Source organism: Psammomys obesus, unplaced genomic scaffold (assembly GCF_907164565.1).
Source record: "Psammomys obesus unplaced genomic scaffold, mPsaObe1.curated_primary_1811, whole genome shotgun sequence".
Classification (NCBI taxonomy): Eukaryota; Metazoa; Chordata; class Mammalia; order Rodentia; family Muridae; genus Psammomys; species Psammomys obesus.
The window spans coordinates 17,592,750-17,616,570 of NW_026587216.1; the positions used below are offsets into that span (position 1 = coordinate 17,592,750).

The following is a 23,821-nucleotide window of genomic DNA, read 5'->3' on the forward strand; positions in this document are numbered from 1 at the left end:
GGTCCGCTTTCCTCCCATCCATGCTAGCATCCTTTATGATTAGAGGGAATCTTGAACTAGTTTTAATGTATGTTCCCCTGAGGGCTGTGAATGCGGAACTTTCCCTAAGTGTTTCCCAGTCATCTGTATTTCTTCTTTGGGGAACTCTCTATTTAGCTCCATAGCTTGTTTTTAAATTTGGGTCAGATATTTAGCTGGGAAAAATATTTCTTCCATTCTGTGGGTTACTGCTTTATTCAGTTCTCTATTTCCTTTGCTCTACAGAAGCTTTTCAGTATCAGTAGGTCCCATTTGTAAAAGAGTTGATTTTGATTTCCCACGCTACTTGAGTCTTGTTGAGAAAATCCTAACCTATACCTCAGTGTTGAAGCATATTCCCTCCATCTTCCTCCAGCAGTTCTGCAATCGTGTTTTACAGTGAAGTCTTTGATCTGTTCGGAATTGAGCTTTGTGTAAGATGAACCATAGGGACCTGCTGTCGTTCCTTTTACAGCATGTTGATGTCTGGGTTTCCTAACACTACTGCTCGAATATACTAACTTTTCCCAAGTGCATATTTTTTGCATCATTCTCTAAAATTAGTTGACTTTAATTGGGCTTACATGCCAGTCCTCTATTCTTTTCCGTGATCTATGTCTCTGCTTTTGTGCCAGTACCATCCTCCTTTTATTACTGCGGCTCTGCAGCATTACCTGAAATTGGGTGTGCTCTCCAGCCATATTCTTTTTGTTCAGAATTGCTCTAGCTATATTGGGCTTTTGTGCTTCCATATAAATTTAATTGTTTATATATCTGTGAAGAATGTTCCTGAAATTTTGAATGAGGTTTCATTGAAATGAGTAGGTTGCTATTGGTAGGGAGGATATTTTTTATAATAATTTTTCATCTAATCCATGAGTATATAAAGTCTTTCCATTTTCTAGAATCTTCCTCAGTTTCTTCAGTGTCAACATTTTCATCATAGAAGTCTTTGTTATATCGATTTCAAAGCCTTTTTTCTTGATAGCTATTGTGAGTAGGGTTGTTTTCTAAAGTTCTTTTTCAGTATTTTTGCCATTGGTACATGAAAAGGCTACTGGTTGTTGTACCCTGATTTTTATACTGCCATTTGCTGAAAGTGTTTTTAGTGTTGCTTTGTTTTGGTGGAGTCTTTAAAGTCTCCTGTGTGTAGGATCATATCATCTACAAACAAGAATACATTGACTTCTCTTCCTGTTTACTTGCCATTATTTCCTTCTCTTGTCTTATTGCTGTAGGTAAAACTTCAAAAAGTCTATTGAATAGAAGTGAAACAAGTAGACAGTGCTGACTTGTTACTAGTCTTAGGGTTTTCTCCAGTTAGCATGATATTGGATATAGATTTTTGACAGATAGCCTTTTTATGTTGCAGCAGGCTTTCTCCATTCCTAGTTTCACTGTGACTTTTATCATGAAGGGATGTCAGATTTTGTTGAAGCTTCTTCTGCAGCTAATGAAATGATTGTGTGATTTCTATTTCTGAGTCCGCGTAAGTAATGGTTTACACTTACTGGTATATGTTTGTTAAACCCTCACTGCATTCCTGTAATAAAGCCTGTTTGATCATGATGAATGATCTTTTTGGTGTTTGCCAGTGTTTTATTGGAAATTTTTACATCTATGTCCACCAGGGAGATCTGTCTGGAATTTTCTTTTTTGTTGTCTTTGTCTGATGTTTAGTATCTTTCTAAAAAGAGTTTGAAAGCATTCTTTACTTTCATGTTCTGGGGAATTGTAAATGTCATTTTTATTTCCTAAGAAAGGGGTATGAGATGAGAGCCATCCCCAAACTGTGCAAATACAGAGCTTGGGCGAAGCCCAGAGCATTTCTTTGTCTGTTCTAAATATCCGTTTGCTTAGGCCTGGAAGCTTCTACCCTCCATGCAGTCTAATCTTTTGCAAACCTGAACCTTGAAGGATTCAGCTTACAGCCTAGTCTGTGTGCTAGGTCTAGAATGTTTCAGACTCTAAGACTTCCTTGTTGAATAAACTCGCCCTTTCTAGCTCTTTCTAAACTCTTGATAGCTGGTTCAACTCGGCTGTTCTTGCCTAAACTCCTCTTCAAGCTGACTGATTCAATCTGGCTTCTCTCTTTGCTTCTGACTAAATTGTCCTGCTTGGCCTCAAACTAACTCTGGCAATATATTCTAATCTTCAGGCACCTTCTCATTCTTTGGCTTGTTCTCCCTGCAACTTGTGTCTGTAAAACTGTCCTGGTAAAAAATGGCACAGACACACTATTCCTCTTCTCCTACTTCCCCTTCTCCCTGCACTGTTCTTAAGTAACCTCTGTTTCCTGTGCTGTTCTCCTGAGAATTGGGCATCTCTATTTCTGACTCATTTTGTCAAATCTTTCTCTGACTCATCACTTTGTCTGTCCCTTAATTAGAGGTCACTTTCAAACATGGCTGCTTCCTTCTACAGAGTAACCTTACTTTCATTGTTTGAGACTAAAGAGAGCCTACCACAGATGTCCTCTAAAAGACTCCACTCAGCAGGGGATCAAAAAAGATGCAGAAACTCAGAGCCAAACTTTGGACAGAGCAGGGAGTCTTGTGGAAAAAGGGGGATATAAAAGGACCTAGAGGGGATAGGAGCCACACAAGGAGACCAACAAAGCCAAAAAAAAAAAAAAAAGCAGGGCTCAGGGGGCACTGCAGAGACTGATGCGTCAACCAAAAACCATGCATAAAGAGGACCTAGATCCCCTGCTCAGATGTAGCCCATAGGTTGCTCAGTCTCCATGTGGGTTACCTAGTAAGCGGAGAAGATACAGTCTCTGACATGAACTCAGTTGCCTGCTCCTTGATCAGGTTCTCCCTGGTGGGGTAACCTAGCCAGCCCACAAAGGAAGAGGATGCAGACAGTCCTGATGGAACCTGATATGCTAGGGTCAGACAGTAGGGGAGGAGGACTTCCCTTAGTAGTGGACTAAGGAAGAGTGATAGGGGAGGAAGAGGGAAGGGGGTGGGACCGGGAGGAGATGAGGGAGAGGGCTACAACTGACATACAAAATGAATAAATTGTAAACAACAGTAATAATAAATCTTAGGGGGGAAAAGGTGTGTGCTAAGGGCATATTTGTATTCCAACTATATCTTTTATTGTTTGGAATTAAAGTGCCTACCAAGGATGTGTCTGTATTCCAGCCAGATCACACAGACCTAGAAGGTCTTTGGATGTGATCTCTTGCCAGAGTAGCCATATTCTGAGATATTCCTCCACAGGGAATGATTTGAATAGTCATGAAGTTCTGGTAGAATTCTACTGTGTCTCCATATATTCCTGGGCTATTTTTTTTAGTTAGGAATCTTCCTATCACGGCTTCAGTCTTATTGTTGGCTATAGAACTATTTAAATTAGTTCACCTTGGTTTAATTTTGGTAAACCATATGTATCTAAAAATTCAATTTTTTCTAAAATTTCCAATGTAGTGTAATACAGGTTTTTATAAAAAGCCTACGGTTTCTGAATTTCATTGATATCTCTAGTAGTGTCTCCCTTTTCATTTCTAATTTTATTGCTTTTGGATAGCCTCTTTTAGTTAATTTGGCTGTCAATCTTGTTTATCTACTTAAAGAACCAACTCTTCATTCCATTGATTCTTGGTATTGCTTTCTATCTGTCTCTATTTCAATAATTTCTATCCTGATCTTAATTACTTCTTCCCATCTACTGCTTTGGGCTTGGGTGATTCTTGGTTTTTCAAGGCCTGAAGGTGCCTCAGTCTTGTTCATTTAGACCTCTCAAAATTTTTGAGGTAGGCACGTAGTGCAGTACTTAGAACTGCCTCCATTGTGTCCCACAGATACGGTATTCACTCAAATTCTAGAGAATTTTTTATTTCCTTCTTTATTTCTTCAGTGACTCATTCTTTATTCAATAGTGTATTGTCTGGTCCTCGTCAGTTTGTGTGTTTTCTGTAGTTTTTCTTACTGCTGATATCTTGTTCCATTCTGTTGTGGTAAGATGGAATACAGAATGCTATTTCAATTTTCCTATAATTGTTAAGGATTGCTTTGTGTCCTAAAATGTGGCTTGTTTTGAAGAAAGTTGCATGTGCTGAGAAAACTGAATCCTTTAGCATTTGCGTGGAATGTCTTGTAAGTGTATCTTGTTAGGACCATTTGACCTATGTCTTTCTTTAACTCCAATGTTTCTTTCTTTTTTTAATCAGTGGCAGTAGGGTATTGAATTCTCTCACAATTCCTATATTGGGTTAATCTGTGACTTTACACATAGTCATGTTTGTTTTATGAAATTGCGTGTACCTGTTCAGTGCTTTTCTTGAATGAGACCTGGACATACAGAATTAAGTTGTTGTGTATCTTCTGGGATGTGTTTTCAGCCCCCTGTGACAGGACCTGTGAGGAGGCAATGGACTGGGCAGAGTAAGTGAGGGAGATGGGTGGGGAAGAGGCAGGCTGGGTGGGAGGGTCTGCTCACAGTCAGCTGGCAGCCTCTCTGGGCTGTCTCCACTTTGCACAGGCAGCTTTCCCAAGGTCTTGTTTCTGGCGCCATCTTCAGTGCTGGAGATTCCCTCTCCTTTTAAGATGATGGTTTTTCTGGTTGGTGTGGAAACCTTCCAGAAACCACAGTATCACTGAGTTGTGACCCTGAGTAGTTCTGGGTTGGGAGTTTCCCCCGGCAGACGGCTGAGAGGAGTTCCCAGGGCCTTGCTGAAAGCACAGGCAGCAGGTGTGAGTGCTTCCTTCTCTCCTCTCCTGCTGGGCAGCTTCCATGCACCTTCTACTGCCCTTTTCTCTTAGCGCATGCATCCCGAGGGCTCTTTAGAGCACATGGCTAGGGATCTTTGAAGTAAGATACAGTGGCAAGCTCTGACCTTTCTGATCTCCAGAGTCTCACTCGGGCAGCTCACAGCAGGACCATCTCCTCCCTCGTGTGAGCACCACTCTTTCTCTTGGCCCTCTCTAACACTGGTTCCCTTATCATTTCTTTCTAAGGAATAATCCCTTCTTTTCCTTATTAAGCTTTACCAAAGCAGAAACAAGTTAAAATCATATAAGAGGCACTGTTTTACCTTAGTGTTCATCTTCTAAGCAATTTCCACCAGCTCTTATGTCTCTCCTCACTCTCCAAGCATTTCACCTCCATGCCACGAACTTAAGGAGTCTACTTAAGAACCATCCTACAAAAGCAGAATTTTTGGATCTGAGAATAAATTTCTCAAATTTTAATCACACGTCCCCTTTGCAGGAAGGAAATTTCATAAGTGATAAAATCTTCCTTTTAAGCACAAGGCACTGTGTTAAAATATGGTATATTTCAATTTGAAGGAATAAAATAACATAGCTAGATCCATGCTAGCAATTAGCACATGGTTGTCTACCCTTTCATTTCATATCCTTTCTCTCTCTCTCCATCTTCTAGTCCTCCTTCTCTTTCTCTTTCTCTGTCTATCTCTTTCTGTGTGTGAGTCCCTCTGTGTGTGTGTCTCTCTCAGCACATAGATGTTTTTGTTTGAATTTATGGTACTTTGCCCATCACAGGTCTATGGTGATGACAATGATAACTCATGCGTACCATAGGAATCTGTGAGGAAGCAGAGGAACAAGGCAATGAATCAAAAGGCATAGACATAATTAAACACCATGTGTTTGAGGCATCGTTTCTACTTGCTTACATATATAGTTATAAGTACATATGTACAAGTATCTTATATAGAGAATACTACATACTACATACATTTAGATTGGTTTGTTTCATTTTATGTGTATGGGTGTTTTGCCTGCATGTATGTACACGTACCACACGCAGGCCTGCTGCCCGTGGAGGTCATAAGAGGGCCTCTATTCATCACCTGGAACTGGAGCTGCAGACAGTTATGAGTTGGGGTACACAGTGTCAGTGCTCAGAACGGAACTCAGGTCTCCTGCAAGAGCAGCAAGTACTCGTAACCTCATATCCATATCTCTAGCCCCAGGCTGTGGATATTTTCAGAGCACATTTTAACTTTTGCCTTTTAGGACTCCTCTCTATGTAGTATTAAAATGCTATAGTTAGAAGTTTATTGATCAGTTCTTTCTTTACTGCATAATACTTAATAAGTAAAGAGAAGGTGATAATTTTTTAATTTTTAGTTTTTATAGTTTTGGTCCAATAAGAGAATTTTGAAAAATTTTCCTCTTATTTCTTTCTAGAACAAACTGAGCCTTCTCGGATTTCAATAGTGGAACACAACGTCAGAGCTGGGAAGAGGTGAGTTTGGGGTATATATTCATCTACGTAATTGTCTCTAACACTGATCACTCAGGCTTGCTCCTCGCATAACTACGCCGGCAGTGCTGCCTTTGCAGACCCTGCGTTGTGCATGTGCAGATACACAGCTCAGCCACCTGTGAGCCAGTCCCACCTTCGGCATCACAGCACGAATGCTTCGCCACAGAGACTGCCACTGCCAGTCCATTCTGTGTGCTCTAACACATCCCAGGAGAAACAGAAGAAAGGTCTGTTTTGGGTCACACTTGAGTCAGGAGCTTCATTACTTTTAGGCCCACAGTGAGGCTAACTGAAGGGCATGGTGAGCCAGGCTGCTCCCTCCTAGCTGTCAGGAAGCAGAGAGCCAGAGAGGAAGTGTGTAAGGACAAGATACACGCTCCAGGGCCATCCCTAGTGGTCCATGTACTCCGCGCCCCACCTTCTACAGGGCCCATTCTGCAGTGAATCTGTCACTGCTTAATCCATTGATGGAATACAGCACCAATAATTCAATCGCCTCTCAAAAGCTCCACCAGCTGCCCACCAGGCTGCCAACACGTGGAACACTTCCTATCCAAAGATGAGAAACCAAGACCAAGACTGTTCCTACACCATGATGATCCATCAGTGCTAGGCTCAGTCCTGACTCTGCTTTTGGAGACCTCGGTGGAATACTAGCTGGACAGACTCTTGAGCTTGGTGGAAGGATGACCTGAAGGTGCAGCTCTCCCCTCACTGCCATCACCAGAACTGTGACCGTGGTCAGGACTGAAAGCCACTCCATCCGAAATCCCTGAGTGAGCTGCGCTTGGGCCAGCCTGTGAACAGAAGCAAATCCAGAGTCGACTCCGTGAGCAAATGACACATCAGCACAAAGTCCTCCTCTGATTTTAGCAATTAGATTACTACAAGATTATCACTTTTTAAAATGAGTCCTGGACATTGAAGTGTCATTTCCACCCCATTTAAAAGATGCGAAAATCTCAAGTGTCCTGGCCTCCCTGACCTGATCCCATTACACACCATTATCCATTTCCTCTGTGCTCCACAGGCCAGGATCCATCTGGTCTGGATTTTCCCAATCTCTCCCAGAATGAACTTGGTAAAAACAACCCACTGTCTCTCAATTAAATCTTTTTTGATGCTTGTTGAGAAATTCTGAGTTAAGCCTTTGCTGTTAGGAGAAGCTGGGTCATTCCCAGGGTAACGACAGATCGACAGATCGTAGAAGCAGTTGCTTCCTTTCAGCTGACTGAGGCTAAAGAATCTGCCGTGAGAGCTTTGATTTTCTGCGCTCCACAAATGCCTCCCTCTGATCTTCCAACATTTGACAAGAATCCTGATTCCGGGATTAAATACTTCTCTAAGGCACTCTGTTTCCGCTCGGGCAACTTGCCTTACGCACTTAGTGGTGACCTGAAGTGCAGAACATTCTCCAGTCAGGGGACCGTTAGGATTTAATGGGGAAAGCGTGCCCTTTGCAATAGGCATCAGCTGCGTCTGTAGTGCACTCACAGGCCCCTAGTGTCTGCAGAGCACTGCCCGCTCCCTTTGTGTCCATGGCCCGACTCTTAAGCTCTACGTTGAAGATCCTTTTCTGTTTGTCATCTGATATTCCTTCTAAATTAATGTGAATTTTCGGTTTGCTCTCTGTTGTATCAAATCTCTGTCCCCGGTCCTCTGATAATCTCTATCCATGTGTATTCTAAGCAGCTCCCCCGAATGACCAGGTACACAGTGAAAATGGCCTCCCCCACTTGGCACCCTCTTCTGCTTGCAGCTGATTGCTTCTCCTGGAATCAATACTACAATTAATGGCGTCCCTGTTGACCCAACTACTCAAGGCAGGAATCTCTGCCCTGGCATGGCCTCCTCCGTATTCAGTCCACACCAGATTCTGGATTTAAGATAATAATGAAGAAGTTTCAGGAACCGATGCTTAGTGGGTCACATATTTGCTGTCGTTAATATTCTCTGTGTCTTTCTGTCTCCTCTGCTGGCTCCAGTCGCTGCTTTGCTCCTGGCCTTCACATATGCACTTATGCACTTATGTGTAGCTAGGACCTGCAATCAACCTCTGTAGCTCCTTTCCACCGAGGACTCTGCTCATGACGCCCACACGGTGACCTCTGTGCCTTTGTAACCTGAAAAACTGAGCTAGACAGCTGGCTCTAGAGCCCTGTGGCCTAGTCCTGGGCACCCTGCTAGCATGCTCCCTGCTCCATGGGGCTGGATTTCTTTCTTTTTGGCTTTTCAAGACAGGGTTTCTCTATAGCCCTGGCTGTCCTGAAACTCACTTTGTTGACCAGGCTGGCCTCGAACTAAGAGATCCAACTGCCTCTGCCTCGAGTGCAGGGATTAAAGACGTGCGCCACCATGCACAGCTCCACGGCTGGATCTGGGGATATTCTAGGATACCATGCCTCTTTACACAAGCGTGTTGTTCTCTGTGCACACTGTCTCACTTCTGAGGATGCTGTGGCCTCTCATTTCTCCTAATTCTAGAGCAGCTGTCAAGACTCACGTCAATTTCCATCTCCTCTGAGAAGCTCTCCCTGATCCTCTAGGTACCACAGGATCTATACACTTCCTTAGCTGTATCTGTTGTGGTTATTCACCTGTATCTGACCTTCCTGTAGATGCTGAGCGTGAAGGCCCAGTTCTGATCCTATCTTTGTACCTACAACACCTAATAACTGTCAGGAACATTCAAGCTTCTTTGGATGAAAGCATTTCCAACACTAACAAAGAAAAAACATTCGTAAAAAAGATATTGACCTCAAGCTGTTCTTTTTTTCTGACCTCACATAAGCATCTTTTTTTCCCAACAACATAGCTTTGTTTTCCCCTTTTGCTTTTTGTGTTTTAAGGAAGTACCACCAAAACCTATCCAAAATCTCTTTGGCTCTTTTGCTGATGACAATGCTAATGTATTGGCTGAATCCTTTCTGAACTTGAAATCGGGTACCATTTCCACCCGGGAAGTAGGTTCCCCCTGCATCTTTAGCACCTCTTTTGATGATGGTGGCCTCTTCCATGACATTTAATTTGGGAGTAAACATTTAAACTGCCCCAACCCATTTTTAGGTTTCAATCTGCCCATGCTTTGGAAGTGTGCTTCACCTATTCAGGTGTGTTTCCTGTTCCCCAGCTCCGAGAAGACAGAGTCAGTACTTCCCAGGGAGGTTTGGACCCTCAATCCAAAGCAAGACTGATGTCATTTCATGAGAAGCCACAGTTAACACAGTGATAAGCCTCATATTTGAGGAGCTAGGGAGAAATAATGGGATTCATTTTTAATTCATACTAATTGTAGGCAAGAGCCTAGACCTTCTAAAGTGGCTTTGTAGTCAAGGGTTACTGCAGGGCACCACAGAACTTCCAACAACTGCTCCCACTGCTTTGCTTGTGAGGACATGGCAGCGCCGAGGGAATGATGGCTCTTGCCAGCTTTTCTCTGAAGTTTGGCCTTTGGCTCCGAAGCATGAGGTTAATTTCAGCTACACTGTTAGCTTTCCTTCTGAGAGCAGTTCATTTTAATAGCAACCTGCCTGTATCTTGAAAAGCATCCAGAAGCAGCAAGAAAGGGTTGGCCAGGAATCTAAATCAGTAAATTAGCTATCAGCGGCCTAGCAGTCGACAGAGTACTTTGCAGTCAGTCTCATTAATCTTTTTTTTTGCCCCTCTTCCCCCATATTTATTACGTTCTAAATCATAAGAAAATATGCCTTTTGCTGCAGATGGTTGAGGAGAAAATTTTTTTTTTTTTTAATGTTTCTTGGTTCAGACATTGCCAAGCTGGTTAATAGTCTCCTTGCAGTTTCTCCTAAGCAAGCACATATTTTAAACACTCCTGTGGTGAAGGAAACACACACACAGGACAATCATATAGTGAGTCCTCAGATACTCATAAGGCAGATCATAGTAATCAAGGTTATGTCACCCTGTCCTCATCCATCCTTTTTTCTCTTTCCCATCTTCTTCCGTTTTTGAGACTTCAGCTACTTTTAAAGAGAAAAGAAGAGATTCGCTGCTTGAGGGCAGGGAAAGCTACTGCTTGCAGCAGGTACGTGTGCTCTGGCTGCTGGCAGGGAGAAGTCTGGCCTTCCTCCACAGGGTGCATTGTTCTTGCAGACACACATAGCGCTCAGGTCTGGGTGGCTATTGATTCTTCCTCTTAGTCCAGTGCTTCCCTAGAGCCGAGATTTACTTATTCATAAAGCTGAGATGATGTCAGACAGGAGTTACAGGAGTGTAGATCCGAAGTACAGCCTCAATAGGAAGAGCTTTTAGGAGATTCAAGACTCAATATGCTAATGCAGAGGGAACCACCCAGCTCCAGAGTGGCATGCCACTGCTCTTCCGTGTGTGAGAGGAAAAGAACTGCACAGGGTTGACTTCATTCCTCTGTTCCCAAGAGCCGGCAGAAGCAACGCCAGCCGTGCTGCTTCGTTGACACCAAGTCTGTCAGCTCACGTGCAATGGCCCTGTTACCTGTTTCATGTAAGTCTGTCTCATAGTGCAGGGGCTTCAGGGGCTTTGCTGTGCTCGAGGGTAGTCAGCACGAATGTGTTTGTTTTGATATACTCTCAGGTATTGGTCGGCTTGTTAAAATCTAAATGGTTCTCCATGTGTCTAAACCATGTAACTCATGTGGTTGTCTGAATGAGATGCCCCTCATATTCTCAGGCACTTGAATGTGTGGTCTCCAGGTGATGGCACTGTTTGGGGTGGTTAGCAGGGGTGGCCTTGCACCGTTTTGAGCTTGCTCTCTCTGCATTCCGTCCGTGGTTTGAGATGTGAGTCCTCAGCTCCTGCTGCAGCCAGCAAGCCTACCACTTAATCCCGTGCTCCCTTCATGGATGGTGACTGACTCCTAGCCCTCTGAACCTTCCCTTCTCTAAGCTCAGAATAAACCCTTCTTCTGTAGGTTGCCTTGGTTATGGAGTTTTGTCATAGCAATAGAAATGTAACTAAGGCAATAATGCTAAAAGTTTTTTACCTTTTGTTGATAAATGTATTTATCAAATAAAAATTTGCTATTTGGCTCTTAAATTTATTTTTAAGAACTACATGTCAAATTTTCACTGTGTCCTGAACTGGTTGTTTTTCTATTGGCTGAAAAATGTGTTCAGTGGCTAGAATGTCATGACATAGCATTCCGGACAGTAGTTTTCCATGAGCTCTTTTATCTTCACAGAGTAGAGATTGGTAGGCAGTCAGATGATGTAAACACTGGCCTGATCTGCTGCTGGCCCTGTGTGACCCAAGGCAGCAAGTTCCTGGATTTTCTGGGACTAAGGCTCATGTTCATTCTATAGTTTGGTATGCTGGATTAAGAACAGTAAGTGTCAGTGTGAAACTGGCAAACACACAGCTGATTTCCATAGGCTTCCCTGTATCTATCTCTTCTTTCCTCTTCAAAGTAACATGCCAATTTTTTTAAGAGGTAATTATTGAGATAAAAGGGTAGATAGATGGATGAGAATTCTTCTCTCATGAAGGCTTATTCCAGTTTTAACAATCGTTGACATTCTATTAAAAGAAAGAATTTTCAGGTGGAAACTCAGCTGCCAGCAGCCCCAGCAACCTTAGAAACAGCACCAGGAAGATACACCGGAGGTTTGGATGCCAGGAACCTCACACCCTGAGAGCAACCAGGTGTCCTGCTGGGCCTAGAGCCCCAGCCCTTTGCCTGAGGGTTAGATGAAGCCTGAGTTACTGTCCCTTTGGATCTCAGTTCATGTGAGTAGCTAGCTGTGCTCTACCTGTCACATTGGCTTTTTTCGTGCCTCAGCCTTGGACAGTGAGCTTGGACACAAGTAGCCTGTGAGTATTCTAGAGTTGCTCGCCTTGAGCTCCAAGTGCACTGCTATCTAGTGTATGCACGGACATGTCACCGGGAGAACAAGGGAAGATTCTCACGGCAGATTTCGGAGGTCTCTGGCTGATTTGAGTGCCACAGTGAGAAGGCACTCCAGGGGTGACCCGTGGAAAGGCGAAAGGAAAGCTGTTAGGAGTCTCACCATCGTGTTGAGGATCGGTTGCTGTTTCCTACAGCACCGAGCTTTAGCTAAGTGTAATATTCGTCAACAGAATTATATTATTTAATTCTGGTCATTTGCTCTTTTTAAAATTAGTTTAATTCTAAACTTCTCTAGGGAGTAAACTAGGAGGTTATTCTCCTCAGCCCTAGGCTTGCCTCTGTTAGCAGGCTCCTTCACTCCTCAGGCCTGTTTCACCCCACAGATCAGCCCAGGAAACAGTAGGGTAGCATGTGTCACATTAAAATGGCCATCACACCCAAATTTCTAACCTCGTATGATGTTGAACTCTGTATTTTTGGGATGAAGTGTAGTTTCTGGTACTTTCGATGCATCACTTAAGTGTAGAAGAGACTTTCCTTTTCTGTGTGCCTCAGTGACCTCTGCAGACACCACCACAAACAACCAAAAAAAAAAAAAAAAAGGTTATTCTGATGTTCTATTGTGCCCAGTGGTTCCTCTGCAGCCAGTGCAGGGGTGGACAGAGCAATACCTACCCGATTCCATAAGCATGGAAGCCTCATAAGGATGGGTCTGTATTTGTAAGACCCTCTCTCCTTTGAGCCTCCTCCGCCTTCATCTGACTAAACTTAGAGGAAATTTTCACCCCTAAGAGTTAGATCTCAGGATAGTGGCACAGTGTTTAGATGGAGAATGACTGGAGCTCAAGCCAGACCATGGACAACCCAAGGGAAGACCTGTCCAGATCTGGGAATTTTTCATAAAGGTTTTATCTCTCTCCCCTTTTGTGTTTGCTTTCTCTTCCTGGTCCCACCTCTCCCAGGCAACCAGGCAGCCTTCTCTGGATGTCCTTTAAACTAATGTTTCTACTTCATCTTTGTAAAGCTACCTCCTCCTAGTGAAGCAGAGTTCCCTATTTGCTTTCAGTGTCTTGGGGTTCAGCAGGGGTGCTCTCAGAAGCTTCTTCTGTGAACTGAGAGCTTAGCGAGCAGGAATGTCTGGTGAGCAGGAGTAACAGCTGCTCCTCCCACTGTCAGCAGCTCAAGCTGATTCCCATGATCCTGTTCTCATGGCACAGACCTTCTTGATGAGCCTACCTATCCCTTTGGGAGGAAAGCTGTCCCAGAACCCCTTATTGATGTACAAAAGGGGAGACAATGGGCTCCTATGGGCCTGAGTCTACTAGTGTAGAAGAAACCACACAGCCTGACCTCCAGGAGAGATGACCCAACATCCCAATACATTTTATTGATTGGGCCACCTTCTCAGCCCCCACCTTGGCCTTCAAAGCCACACAAATGTGTTGGGGGAGTCCTGATTGCCAGGCTTGGCTCTGCTTTGGCGGCAGTAGGCTAGAATTGATGACAGCTTTAGACTATCTTCTGAAGAAAGACATGCACAAAGGAGGTTTTACATAAAATTGCAGGTGCTTTTCGGATCTTCCTGGGCCTAGCCACTTACATAGGACCCATTCTATTTAGGTCCCATTTATATAGGACCCTGACTTACATCTTCCAGCCAGTGGCTAAACTTAATTTCTACACTGAAAAATCTTGATGTTGCAACCTCTGAGGTTAATATAGCGTTCAATAAAGACCTTAATTGTATACCACACTGCCATGCTTTCAGTCAGACAGAAACATCTATCAAGCCCTCCTACCATGATCCTGACAATTACAAAGTGAACAGCTATATAATTTTGCAGAATACTCATGAATATAGGCTGATTTTTAAACATACTGTTTGCCCCTTAAAAAACATTGTAGTTTCTTGAGCTGTGATGTCCTTGGTGTCTTGAGATATAAATACGTAATCCATTTTCTGAGCAGAGTTAATTCATGCCAGCATTCGGAATCTTTTAGAAAAATTAAAACCTGGCTTTAACTCCGTTTAGCAGTAATTGATGGGTTTAAACATAATAGGTATGTTTCATGTGATTGTTAAACTTTTCAAAAAAATGTTTGGGAAACTGGCATCGCCGTGAGATCCTTACTTTTACTTACAATGTTAATTCTTTATTTCTTTGTTTATTAGTAGTTAATGGTTCTCTTGTGTACTAGACCTTGTTCTTCCACAAGGAAAGCAAAACAGTAAAAATGATTTCAGTCCCACCGATCAAGTGACCCCTTCTCTCACTGAAGGAGCGGTGAAAGTGAATATTGCCAGTAGTAAGTACAGAGAGAGAAATTTTTGAGAAATGAGGCTGGGGGAGCCAGAAAGAACTTGAAAAGCTCTGCAGAGGAGGAATGGGTCAGGCTGGACCTGAGTGGATTAACAGTAGTTGCTTAACAACAACAACAACAACGAAACCATCATTGTAGAACCCCTCTTCTGTTCTTTTTATTTTCCTAATTCTACCATGTCTGGAAGCTTGTTAAAACATAACTTTCTTAGCACAGTGCCCAAGCTTGGCTAGAACAGACAGTAAAAACGAGCATGAAGCCAGCAAACATATAGAGAGCCACTGCTGCCTTCTGTCCTTCCTCCTTGAGGGGAAAAGCAGCCTAGAAGAAATCAGTGGAGTTGGTCTGAACCCTTTTAAAGCTCTGTTACAAACCCAGTGGGGAGAGTGTCTTGGACAAGATTGACCTTGTCTTGGTCCTCTTCTCCAGATGCTATGACAGTGGCACTCAGTGTCCTTTCTGCCCACAGCAGTGAAAGGTTCCTCGCTCTCACCCAGCACTCATGTGACCTTTGGGGTGTGAGTGTGGTCACTGGCAAGGGGCTTTAGAACCAACTGGTCAGGCTGTGCTGCTTCTCCACCACCGACTAGCTGTATCATCTGACCATGCTTCTTAGCACCCTGTCTGCCTCTGCATCCCAGTTCATAAGAGGAAGAGATGCTAGCAGCACCTAATTCTGAAGCTTGCTGTTAATATATTCTTTGGCCCACTCTTAGCTGTAATCATCATTATTTGAAGTCAAAGCAATTGAGCTCAGAGGTTAATTAGCTTGCCCCATTTCACACACAGTATGACCCAGAGCCTGGGGCTTTCAGTGAGTCTTGCTATAAACCGTGCACACAGGAGACGTCCATATTAACTGAATAGAATTTCAGAACTGCATTTTCAGATCCCATCACAGACAAAGCTGTTTTACATATGTTCTCTGTAGGTGATCCTATCCATTCCCAGATATTTTATTTGCCATGTGACTCGAGGTTGCCAGTAATACATTTTAAACTTGTTATCTGTAGATAAAACCTTATTGGAACAGCAGTGTCCTCTTCCGTCAGCTGTTTTGATGACGACCCTTGTGCTGCAGTGGCCGAGTTGGAGTTGTGAGGGAATGGGTGGCCTCTAATGCCTGAAATATTTATGCCATAGCATTTTACAGAAAATCAATGTGTTTCCTGGTCTCGCTGAATGTTTTAATCTCTCCCCTGAGATTCTGGTCCTTAAATTTTAGCTACCCATCACATTCCTCTACCTCCGTACCCCGTGTCCCGCTTAAAGTTGACATCTACTGAATGACTTGTGTTCATTTTCCACCGGAAAGCAGTTCCTCCTGCGTTTGCTATCCCTGTCAAGGACACTACTGTATGTCAGCAAGCCACCTTTCTTTTCACTACTTGTGACCAATCTGTTAGGAGTACCTGTCTGTTGGTTATCCTAAATGCATAATCTGCTTGAGGACATTGCCTGGACTTTTACTGAGCCGGTACTTTCAGTTCCAGTGTGCTCAGACCACAGCCCAGAAACTACTCTCCAAAAAGCATACCAGATACTAGCTATTGGTACATCTCTGCTGCAAGAGATAAGTCCATTGAGGAGTTATAGTAAGTTTCTCAAGTAAGAATTTGGAAATAGTAGGTCAGATTATTTGTAACTCTATAGTTTCTTTACTTGAACATATTGGGAAAACATGACTATCCAGTTGATCAAGTTTATACCTTATAACCATTTATTAAATGCCTTGTAATGGAATCAGCCAAGGCCTCCTTGACTGAAGATAAATAGTTAAAACCCTTAACATAATTTAAAAAAAAAACCCTTAATGTGACATTATTATTTGTCTCGTTCCTCCAAAGGGCACAGTCAGATAATAAATGCATTTTGATCCTCATCAGTATTACTTGAATATTATTGTAAAGCTCATGATGTTATTAGCTCTGCTTACTCTTTCATGAATTTAAATTGTTCTCTGATAACTGGTACAGAGCACAGAGGAATGGCATACAAGTAATCTTGAAACACAAAAGGATTAGTGGGTAATTAATATCCACTCAGTGCCTTAGCAGATTCGATCTTGGTGTTTGTTTTATCCAGCAAATATTTTCATAGTGCCTTAATTTCAGTCTCTATTTGAAACTTAGGCAGGAGTTGGCTTTGTTTCCTGAGAACAGGAGAGATGTTGACAGTACTCACATGTAGATCTGAGACTATAAATTAATTCTCATTTTTCCAGCAAAGACATTAATCTTTGTGTAACACAAAATAATCTCAAGAATAACAGGTTCACGTGCCGAACAATGATCTTAAAGATTAATATTTTCCTTTGGTTAGGGATAATATAATACAGCTATAAACTTCCCCAAATATTCCTTGAAGTTTTAATCATCTCTAGACTTTCTTAGCTATATTTTAATCAGACATGTAAAGAAAAAGTATAGCTCAATTACTGTCAAATTAAGAATGATTTTATATATAATGCAGGGAAAGATGCCGCCCACCATCAGGCTTCAGAACTGCTGAGATGCTTAAAGGAAATAGCAAGTGTTTGTGGATAACACATAGATTCAATGCCCTTTTCTCAGCTGCTTCCCGTAGTGGTAGCAGCTGCTGCTGTCTGTCACTGTGTCACTGTTTTTAAGCTGGTGACCCTGGAGGGCCTCCCATCTAAGCTGCCAGGTGGCACACCGAAACTTACTACCAGATCACACAGTCAGGTTTGTGTCTTTTAGGAAATAGGAGCTTGCATCCACAGTACCATCCAGTGGTCTTCTAGAAAATGTTTGTTTATTTATTTCTCTTTACAGTACTGCCAGCTGAGCTTAAAGGCCTCAAACATACTAGGCAAGTACTCTACCACTGAGCTACACCCCAGCCATTGGCAGTTGGGGGGGAGGGGGTGTTTTGTTTGAGACCTGGTCTATATATGTAGTCCTGGATGCCCTGGAACTTGCTGTGTATCAGAAAGCAGAGTGAGCAAGCCATGGGGAGCAGGTAAGTAAGCAGCAGCTTTTTATAGTCTCTGCTTCAGTTCCTGCCTCCAGGTTCCTGCCTTGAGTTCCTGCCCTGACTTTCTGATGGGCTGTAACAGAAGAAGTATAAGCCAAATGAACCCTTTCCTCTCCAAGCTGCTTTCTGTCAGGATATTTTGTCACAGCAACAGAAAACAAATGAGGACAGCATCCTAACTGAAAAATATCCTGTAACAATATGGACTAGCTGGCAGAAACTTGACCGACATTTCGGAAAAAGGTCCAAGGTAATGTTAGACGTCAGAAGAGCTGTGTCCACTGTTCCTCTGTTGTCTGTAGTCCTTTATAACTCTACAGAGTGCTAGGACCTACCTCCAGATAGACCACACTTGCTTATCTGTCTAATGAGAAAGGGGCCTGGGGCACCTAATGGCAGACTTGAGAACTTCTGAAGGAAAATGCTCTCTTTAATGCCCGCTTCTCGGTTTTGTTTTAGTTATTTTTTTTCTATTTGTTGTCAAAATATTATATATGTAAATAAGCTAACGACTGTGGGAGTCTCAAGCAGAAGATTTAGAGTTCTAATTAAGCCAACAACACAAATGTGCAGTGGATGCGGCCTCTGTAGGAATTTAAGTACCAGTGTGGGGTTTGGTGTCCTCACAAAGCCTGAGTGCTTTGCTTCGCAGAGGACAGCAGGCCATGATTTCTGTAAACTAGACTCTCCGAGGGCTCACTTTTCTCTCTCCTCTTATGCATCTAACAGGGAGTCCACGGTCGTAAATGTTCTTTTCTCTAGTACTCATGAAGGACAAGGTCACCCCAGCCTATCAGGAGGGGTGGAAGGGATATGATGCTGGAGTCAGCGGGCTGACTCACTCAGACACCTCCATCTGTCTTTCCCTTGGTCCATGGGTTTCTCAGTATGATGCCTCCTTTCCTGTTGTTTCCGTTCCCACCTGCAGGGGAAGCCTGCCTTTCGTTTGCTATATTTACTGTAATGTAAATGACCTATGGACAAAGGCAGATTAAAGGCAGTTTGGAAGACTGGTAAATTGGTACGCACTGTCAAGAAGTGGAGGCTGAAGGAGTTCTATGCCAGCCTGGACTGTGGGTGCTTTTCCTTTCCTTTAGCTTCATGACCTAAGCATTGATCCTTTCTCTGTGGTTTGGCATTTAGTGATGGCTGCACTTGTGAAAGAGTGACCTCAAATTAAAATTGTGGCCTGAGAACCACAGAGCTGTGCTGGGCCCTTAGACTCCTGTGACTGTAGATCCTTAAAGCTTACAACTTAATTTCAAAGAGCATCTTTTCATCCAATTTCATAGCTCTGCCTACAGATGTTTAAACCTAAGTTCGTTTCATCAGATAAATTATGACGTTTGGGGACATGAAGTCGACTAATTTCTGTGATTAAATTCTCATCCATTTGCTAGAAGATTAAATGCTATATTGCAGAATGCCAAAGGAGATGTTTAACTTGGAATCGCAATTTTAACTGAAACACCATCATTCTGTTTTGAGCGTGGAGGAGGGACAATGAGCCATGTGCTTAAGTTTTAAAGTAAACGATTGAGCATTGTTAACTTTAAGGCAGCTTTCCTTAGGGTTTTTTTTTTTTTTGGGGGGGGGTATTTATAGGTCCTATTGCTTATACATGAATGAAATTAGAAGTGTATAGAGGCTGCCAGGTGCATGTTGATGGTTTGTCCTATGCTAAATGGGGTCAGTGACATCAAAAGAGGAGAGCAGTTCCAACATGGAGTTTGTTACAGAGCAGTTCCCAGCAGCCTCCTGCCAATCTCCAGAGAGTAATTAGCTGCTGAAAGTTGGCTCTCCACCAGGCGTCAGAGCACTATTGAACCCCTGAGCCTCAGTTTACCTATTTGGACACAAGTGTATGACATTGTTTGTTTTGTCATGTTAAAGCATTGGAAGAATCAAGGGAATGCTTGTCCATCTCTTAGCACTGGGCGATGCTGACTCTGGGGCTCCTCCCCAGTGCTGTTTCCATGTGGCGTTTACTGCATGGTGGTGCCAAGTTACTGACTCCAGCCGCCGCGCAACAAATGCACAGTTCAGTTTAGGAGCTAGTTATGATGCTCAAGTTGAGGAAACTGGTTTATTTGACTTACGAACAGCAGTTACACATAGTTATAGTTCCCTTTTGTTTTTTTCATGGGCAATTGTCCAAAATCATATATACTGAGATGACTTAATCATTTTTCTCTGTACATTAAAAGCTTTTATGTATACATGAATGACTATAAAAATTATTATGAAGGTCTAAGATGTAGATAAATGAAAACTTGGCATTTAATGGATCGCTATCACTCCACAGAATATTAGACTCTTAGGACATGTGTCACACAAAAGTCACTCTTAGATATGCTGTCTATTTAAAGGTGGGGTTTTCTTGAAATGAAGCCTTGCAGGTTTTGATGAAGAAAATCAGTCAGCGTGTGTCTTATCTTTCATTCTCTCCTCTGGCTCAGTGTGCAATTACATTTACTGCACAGGATGACAGTGTGGCATAAATTAATTTTATACTCCCCCTACCCATATGAATTTTCTAGTCAAACCGACTGGAAAGTAACACCAGAAATGTACAAATAAAGTCATATCCACATCCATTAGCCCAAGCCACAAGTATTTCAGTTCTGTTTTGTTTTATTTTCAGTCTCTTTTGTATATCTTTGGCTGGTATGTTACTGCTTGAACCTGTGAGTTTACTTTCATATTGTCAGGAAGTGCTGCGCTGCAGAGACTGCCAACCTACAACCCAACGCAATATCCAAGCAAGCTGTCTAGTCAGGGTATGCATTCATATAGAGCGGGATAATCATGGAGTCTTGATTAAAACGATGATAAAGACAAGCCTAGGACTTTTTCCTCAGGTCTGAGAAACATTAAGACATGGAATAAAGTCAGTGGCAGATGAGGGTCAAACATTACCCATTACCAGCACAGAACAGGATGGAGGCCAAGTTTTATTTGTTCTAATATGGAACCCCAGCCTGCAGCACAAGCCACAGTAGCTTGCACGGTCTTCCTGCTGATCCCAGAAGAGCAACTCAGATCACAGCCTAAAGAATAAAAAAAGAGCTTGCTCCCAGAGGGCAGCCCCAGCCTGGAAAAAAAAAGAAGCACATCCCCTCCAAGTAATTCTTTGGAGCATTCACTTCCCCTCCCATAGATAGACTTAATGCAGATATAAATTTATGTGCTTGAGATATTGGGGAGCAGAATAGTTCACTCCCTTTGCAGAACAGGTAATCTAACATTTCATGTCACATGAAACTGTATGGAACTTAAACACAGGAAAAGCGTGAACCTTACCAAGAATGATAGGGACACATTTGATGAGAAACATTCCAGGCCAGGCTGTAATGGCACGGATATTTACAGAGGAGTGACTGTCAGAAGAAGCCGAGACTGGTGGAGGATGTGAGAGCTGGGGACTGCCTCCTCACCCAGAGCTGTCAGTTCTAGTACAAGTGAGGATCTCTTTGGGAAAGTCTTGTTGCTGTTGCATTATTGTATGCTAGCATGTTGATCTCTGAGAAGGTCTTTGTATATTTGCATATTTCCCTCTGTAATTTATGTTGGCTAGTGACATGTAGACAGAAGATTTCCATTGGATTTGGTGACTAATCATCAGATTTCAATAGCACACGGCCCATGATTTTTGGAGTGTATGATCATTATAAGGACATGTTGCAGAGAGATTATTTACACCCTCTCCCTGATAAAAATATTTGTGGTTCTGTTAGAAGAGAGAGTTAGCTATGAGCTAGTCATCAAAACTACAGTTTGTGGTAGACATTGGTCCAGGCAAACTGAATGGCATGTTTGGGTGACTTAAGGTAAAGTTTAGATACATTCCCAAGGCAAGTACCTACTGATGTTAAAGGTACTGCTTTTGATAGGCTAGGGTCAGATGGAAGGGGAGGAGGTCCTCCCTTATCAGTGGGCTGTGGGAGGGGCATGGGAGGAAAAGAAGGAGGAAGGGTAGGATTGGAAGGGGATGAGGGAGGGGATACAAAATGAATAAATTGTAATTAATAAAAAATTAAATTTTTAAAAGGTACTGCTTTTGTTTAAGTGAGGGTCACATTGCATTTGCTCAAGATTGAGTCCTTTGGCAAGGAACTTCAAAGAGAGATAATGGCCACTCATGAGATAACCTATAGATTTTGTCATCCTCCCAGTGAATCATACCCAAAGACACCACCAAAAGCAACAAAATGAAAGTAGTCTTTAACACTGTGAGACTGTAAGATAGGTCCATCTGGCACAAAGCCATAGTTAATCCTTTGCTGAATGCTTCAGTATAGGCTGCTGTGTCTGTTAGTAATGCGAAGGCAAGGCTGATAAGAAAGTTGTGGAGTCTAGAGTAAGCAAAGTACATAAGCCGCCAGCTCCTTCCCTGAAACTCTCACTGGGAAGATGTCACATGGTATATGGTAAATACAGGATACTTACTGGATAAGGGCCATGTTGTCTCTTCTAGATCTGCATTGCCTTATTTGTTTGGAAGACTTCTTGCACAGTTCTGTATCTGTATCTTGGGACCCTGACAAATGTGACTGTCTTGGCTTAGTCCAGAGATCATGAGACTTGTTATGTATAGAACTGACAAGGTCTCCACTGTCTAGGTTGTGGGGATTCCATTCTTGGCTCTCTCTGCCCAAATGGGTTTCTTAATTCTTTGCTTTATTATGTCTGGCTGAATCCACGGTCCCCATAATGATGGAGAAAGAAGAGAGGATGGGCCTGACGTGTCAGCTTTTCTTTAGGAGGCTACAAACATTACAAGCTGTGGTAATTTTGTCTTTTTTTGTTTTGTTTTGTTTTGTTTTGTTTTGTTTTACTATGAGAGGTCTATTTTATTTGTCCATGTGCATATATGCTTATGAAAATATTGACTTGTTTTAACAGCAGTTTTGTGAACTGGGATGAATTAAACCATTTGTGCCAGATGGCTTTATATCAGCTTGATGCAAGCTAAAGTCATCTGAGGGGAGGGAAGCTCAAAGCTCAATTAAGAAAATGTAGTTTATTTTCTTGATTAGTGATTGATGGGGAGGGCCCAGTACCATCCCTGAGCTTGTGGCACTAGGTTCTAAAAAAAGGCAGACTGAGCAAGTCAGTAAGCAGCACTCCTCCATGGCCTCTGTATCAGCTCCTGCCTCCAGGTTCCTGCCCTGCTTGAGCTCCTGTCCTAATTTCTTTTGATGGTGAGCAGTGATATAGAAATGTAAGCCCAATAAACCCTTTCCTCTCCCCTACTAGCTAGGGGAGACTTTTGGTCATGGTATTTTATCGCAGCAATAGAAACATTAAGACACCATTCTTTTTTTTTTTTAATGGATTTTTTTCAGTTCCCTCCTTTTACTCCTCCCAGTTCCTCCCCAACTCCCCTCTCCTCCATAGCTACTTCCTTTCTTAGTCTAATTTAAAAAGAACAGGCCTCTAAGAGATAACAACCAAATATGGCAAAACAAAATGATAAGATGAAGCAAAAACTTTCATACTTAAGCTGGACATAGCAACTCAGGAAAAATCCCAAGAGCTGTCAAGAGTTGGGAGTCATAGTTAGGAACTCCATAAAAAACCAAGCTAGTTGCTATAATATATATGCAGAAGACCTGGTGTAGATCCATGTAAGCCCTGTGCTTGCTGTTTCCGTCTCTGTGAGCTCAGATGTGGCTTGCTTAGTTGATTCAGGAAGCCATGTTCTTCTGGTGTACTCCATCTCCTCTGAGACACCGTTCTTTTTCAAAGAGCAAATTATAGAGAGAGCATTCTCATGGCATATGCTGCAGCCATTTCAGTCCATCACAGAAGCTATCAGTGTAGCCAGAGTCATGCAACCACTGCAGTCAAATTTAGAACTTTCTCATGAGCAGACAAGTACTCTTTGCCTTTGCTGTTCCACCTCACCCACAGGTGATTATCCCCTCCTCCCGCCTACCTCGAGCACCCTTTGATTACTTTCTTTCTCAATGGAACAGGCAAAGCAGCCCCTTCTAAACACTTACCTGTGATGGCTGGAGCTGTGAGAGGTTCGATCTAATGAAAAAGACTAAAATTTCCATATGTGGCTGATTTAAAAAATTGTGTATCACTAAATGATAACAAGCCACAAATTCACTATGCAGGAAAATACTTTTCAGCCACTGCCAGTTGTTTATCTCAGCCATTTGTTCCACCTCTGCATAAATAAAATCTGCAATAAGTGGCTAGTAGATTTCCTATGTTTAGGCCTCTGGTATACTACTTAGCAAAAGCCCCTGGGGACTTTCTGCATGTCAGACTTGAAGGGGTAACTCCCCATTCTGAGAGGATACAGCATAGTCGGTGGGAGTGGATATGCATGAACAAGTTGACTACAAAATAAGCCAGTGCACACGGAAGGGACAGTCACTTAAC

At 42.7% G+C, this 23,821-nt stretch overlaps 1 protein-coding gene across 2 annotated transcripts in view; it reads left to right on the forward strand.

The window, feature by feature from the left end:
* Positions 1-23,821, forward strand: part of Pag1 (phosphoprotein membrane anchor with glycosphingolipid microdomains 1) — a 136,225-nt gene that overhangs the window by 45,832 nt on the left and 66,572 nt on the right. For both annotated transcript variants that reach the window (XM_055603214.1, XM_055603215.1), the window contains one exon: positions 6,180-6,237. The gene's annotated coding sequence lies outside the window, so the exon portion shown is untranslated. The remainder of the gene's footprint in view (positions 1-6,179; positions 6,238-23,821) is intronic.